Source organism: Pteropus alecto, unplaced genomic scaffold, assembly GCF_000325575.1.
Source record: "Pteropus alecto unplaced genomic scaffold, ASM32557v1 scaffold7, whole genome shotgun sequence".
Classification (NCBI taxonomy): Eukaryota; Metazoa; Chordata; class Mammalia; order Chiroptera; family Pteropodidae; genus Pteropus; species Pteropus alecto.
The window spans coordinates 32,782,682-32,787,699 of NW_006494614.1; the positions used below are offsets into that span (position 1 = coordinate 32,782,682).

The following is a 5,018-nucleotide window of genomic DNA, read 5'->3' on the forward strand; positions in this document are numbered from 1 at the left end:
TATAAGCTAGTTCTTGTATTTCTCATTCATTATTTTTCATTCTTCAGTTTCTCTCTTCCTTCTGATTTATTTCTAGATTTCTGTCTTCGATATCACTGATCCTTTCCTCCATTTGGTTGGCTCTATTTCCTAAGCTTGTTATTTCATTTTTCAAATCTCGCACTGTGTTCTTTATCTCCAGAAGATCTATTCTGTTCTTTCTGACAGTTTCAGTCTCCTTGCTAAAGAACTCATTCTGCTCATCTAGTTGTTTTTTCAATTCCTAAAATTGTTGATAAGATTTGTTTCAGATCTCACTGAGTTTTTTCAGAAGTACCATCTTGAATTCTCTGTCATTTAAGTTACATATTTCTATGTAAGCTTATTTTCTGGAGATTTTTCTCTTTCTTTCTGAGATGCCTTGTCACCTTGGTTGTTCATAGTGTTTAATGGACTATTTCTCTGCTTGGGCATTAATGGAAGTGTATTCTGCTTTTTTTTTTTTTTCCCCAGAAAGATTTATTATATAATGATCCCTAGCCTGTTGCAAAGGTGTTTTTCTTTTGGTTTCTAGGAGGTGGCGTCTAAGCCTCTTGGATCTCTGCTATATATACACTCTTAATAATGTCTTTTTTTTTCCTTATAGATGTTTAATCACTCTCTCTACCCTCAGTCTCAATTCCTGTCAGTGTCAGCTACAGTTTCAGTAGTGTTTGCTCAGATTCCCCTGACTTCGCGTCATTCCATCTCGGAAGGTATGGCGGGGCGGGGGGGGCCCTCTGGGTTGGGGGATGAGGGCTGTGGCTCAGACTCTGTTTTGGAACCACAGCTGGTAAAAATCAACTGCTGTTTCTCTGCTGTCCCCGCTTTTCTGCCATCCCCATTTCTCTGCCTTCTTCCCTGATGATTGGGCACTGCCATTGGCTGCGTGAAGCTCTCATCATTCCCAGATAGGGAACTCTCCACAGCTTCTCCACTCCCCCTCCTCCTACAGGGAGCTCTGGATGCTAGAAGGAGCTTCTTTGTTTCTCCTGGTCCACCGCCCAACACCCAGGGTTCTGACCTGTGGTAGCTCTTATGAGCAGATCCCATGCTCAGATATGCTGGTGTGCAGTTTGGGTGTTTTTTTGTTGAGTTTTAGGTGTTCAGCTTATTGTTGTTTCAAGCGGAGAGATCTGGGAACGTCTCTCACTCTTTCATGTTTAATCCAATCTCCCCGGAAGCAGATTCTTAACCTCATTGAGCCTTGAGATGACCGCAATCTCATGAGAGACTGAACTAGAACCACCTAGTTGAGTCGTTTCTAGATCCTTAAACCATAGAAACTTAATAAATATTTGTTATTTAAAGCTACTAAGTTTGTGGTAATTTCTTGCACAGTAATAGATAACTAATGTAGACCATAACAGGTAACACATAACAGCTGAAATGCAGTATACTGTTCAGCAGAAGAGTCAGAATCAAGGTAATCAGGGGATTGAAAAAGAAAGAGATAAGAAGAAAGTATGTGTGTTGCGCTAGTCACTAGGCTAGACACTTCACAGACACATCTTGTTATTCTCATTACACTGTAACATTGGCATCATTATTCCCATGTTATACTTCAGAAACCTAAGGTTCAGAAGAGTTAAATAGTTTGCCCAAATTACACCAGATTTTGAATCCTGAATATAATATATGTAAAGCTCCTTCTTCATCCAAATTACAATGACAACCCAAATTACAATAACAAAGGAGAACAAATACTTCATAACACTGGTAGTAAGTGAAAATGTACCCAGCCAAACCTTTCAGACACATACCTACCAATTTATTTGATAAAAGCTGAAGTTAGGGTATGAGCAAAGTGCTGTAGGAACATGGAGAGAGCAACTGGTTATAGTGTAGGAAGGGGATGGAGAGAAAACCCACAGAGGGGTTACATTATTAATGAACGGCATAGTCTTTCTGTTACCCCTGGTCTCTAGAATCAAACTGACTTAGATTCAGACCAGTTATTGTCTTCAACCTGGACAAGTTGCTTCTCACTGCCATAGTTCATTATCTGTACTGATTAAATGAGGCAATGCATATAAATTGCTTAGCAGAGAGTCAAGTCTATAGTAAACACTTAATAGTTGTTCACTATTAATAATGTCATGGTTGTTTTATTCAAAGTTAACTTTATCTTAATAAATGTGCAATTACTAGTACTACTTGTTATGCTCATTAGTCAGTGTGGTTTTTCTTAAGGAAGGAAAGTATATTTCCCTATGATAATGGGGCAAGAGTTGAAGGAAAAAAAAGAGAATAAGAAAAAAAAGTTGAAAGAAAGAGAGTATGAGAAAAGGAAAAGGGAGTTTAAAATGTATGTGTTTGTGAGACAATGATCTTGTGAGGTAAATGACCATCTCTGCGAGCAGAGACAGAAAGGGAGGCTGGCATGTGGACTCTCTCTGGAAGGAGCAAAGACTGTATTTTATTCATCTTCATATTGTCGTAACAGCATCAGATTCACAATTATTCAATAAATGTATAATGAATTCATTCACTCTTCCATTCAGCAGATATTAACTGAAACCTATTGTGTGACATTATGTTTCCATGAGGGTTGCACTGTAGAGCTTATATTCTAATAAGGCAAGACAGGCAATCTACACATAATATACTAAATAAAACTACATATATAATCTATGTATTTGGAATGTAATAACTGCTGAGGTGATGCTAAAGAAGGAACGTGGGCTGGAAAGACAAAGGAGAGTGTTTTCGCTAAGGTGATCAGGAGAGTCCTAAATGAAGGAGGAGCAAGATGCTGGAGCTGACAGGGCATTTCCTTCAGTGCCTCCCATGGCCAGAGCCTGCCACACATTTACTCATGTCTTGAGTTGAGGAAGAGGAAAGGAATGGGAAGACTAGGTGTTGGTTATTTTCAGAGTGTCTAATCAATTAACCTTGAAAATGTAAAAGCTATGATTCTTTTACAGACAGTTAAAAAGAATACTAAAAATTAATTTACTGTAAGAAAGGAAGAGTATTCTTTACTCACCTACCTAGAAGTCCAAACACGCCATTATTCACCTACATTGACCTGCCAGTTTTTCCTGTATTGTTTGCAGGGCTGTCCAGGACTAATGGTGAAGAAAGTGAGGAGCCTAGGGTGTACTTGCATGACTCTACAAGGAAGTGCCTCCTTAAATTTTGCATCCTAAAGTCCTCTCCTGCCTCACCACAATCCCAGCCTTGATTTTTTGGTTGATGGAATCTGTTAGTGAATTGAGTTTTGCTTTTACATTGTATTGACTTTTTTTTTTAATTATACGTGTTTATTATTTAAAGTGTTAATCAATAAAAAGATCAGAAGGAAGTATTAAAGCACCTCAATTCCTATCATCCAGAAATAGCCTGCATTAGTAATTGATAAACATTATTACAGACTTCTTTCTGTGCATACATAAAGACAGAAGATTAGTAGATATATAAGCAATGTAGGTAGTCAAAGAGGTAAACAGAAATTACTTTATAAGGGTAGGATAATACTATATATGATATTGTTCAGGAAAAAAAAGTTAAGCTGATTTTGTTTTAACTTAACCAGAGGAAAAACAGAGGTAAATTAAAAGAATTACTGAACCTCAGGCATATGTTTCTTTACCCATAAGATATTGATCCCTAAAAGAGTCTTCTAAAAATTTTTTAAATAGTTTTTGAATTTATTCAGATTTGGAGAGTTTTAGGGAGAATGCCAAGGGTGGGGAGAAGGGCTGTATTTTTCCAATTTAGATAGTGTTGATTTGCTCCAATTAGTAAAGATGAGGTGATTAGCACAATTACCCTTGGTCAAGACTTATGAAGTTTTGCTTTGGTTTATATTCTATTCTGAAACCATAATTTGCCCAGTAACCTAGAGATATGTTCTATAACTGACTTACATTGGTCTCCTCTATTCTGCCCTTGCCCTTCCACGGAGCAATCAGCTTTTGAATGCCTCGGTTTTAAATATGAATGGACAGTTAAAGATCACAAGACATTTCAGGGATCCCTCCAATATTAAATAAAGAAACCAAGATAATTTTTTAAAAAAGAAAAGACCCTTAGAGGAAATAAGAAAGGAAGATAATTGGAGTTCTTTTGACAATTATCTTCTGGCTTCTGACATGGCAATGTAAAGGGCTCCACAGACCTGCTGCTCAGTGAAACTTGTGAAAACTATTTTCAAAAATCAATCATTTAAAATCTCTGAAGATTGTTCTACATCCATAGAGCAAATGAAGACACATTTATTCAAGAAAACAGACTAAAATTTCATAAGAACAAAAGTCTGTGGCATTTGTCTATAGTATCCCTCATTCTTCCAAGCTCAGAGACAGAAACTCCATTTCAGACAGGTGCAGCCAAGAACACAGGGTCCCTCTTCCCACAGTTCCCAGTCAGAGGGCTATATTCCCAGGAGAGGCAGAACATCACTTTCCAACTCATTTCTGAGACCAGTATAACACTGATACCAAACAAAAACAGCAGAAGACAATTATATACAACTATCTCTTGTGAATATGGATGTAAAAATCTTCAACAAAATACTAGCAAGCCTATACAAAGACATGTAGAAAAGGAACATATAAACATAAAATTTATATAGATATATAAATGATAATTAGATTATAAAAAGAATTACATACCAGGCCCAAGTGGGATTAATACCAGGAATTAACATCCAAAAATCGATTAATGTAACATAGCTTATCAATAAAAAATAAAAAGCACACTGTCATCTCAATAAACCAAAGCAAAGAGCAACACCCTTTCATGATTAAATGCTTATTGGTGAAAAACTATATGATTGCCTTCTAAGATTGGGAACAATACAGTATGTTCACATTTGTACCAGAGGTTCTAGCCAAGGCAACTGGGCAAGAAAAAGAAATATAAGACATCCAGATGGAAGGAAGAAAAAGTGAATCTATCTCTATTCACAGATGGCATACAGATAATGGTAAAGAATCCACTAAAAAACTATGAGAAATAATAAACAAGTTCAGCAAGTTTGCAGCATACAAAAC

The 5,018-nt window shown here is 36.8% G+C and overlaps 1 long non-coding RNA gene across 1 annotated transcript in view; it reads left to right on the plus strand.

Annotated features, from left to right (window-relative positions):
• LOC112474583 overlaps window positions 1-711 on the plus strand; it is an 18,287-nt gene extending 17,576 nt beyond the window's left edge. The window contains exon 4 of the long non-coding RNA XR_003044424.1: window positions 626-711. This is a non-coding gene — a long non-coding RNA (uncharacterized LOC112474583). The remainder of the gene's footprint in view (window positions 1-625) is intronic.
• The last annotated feature ends 4,307 nt before the right edge of the window (window positions 712-5,018 follow it).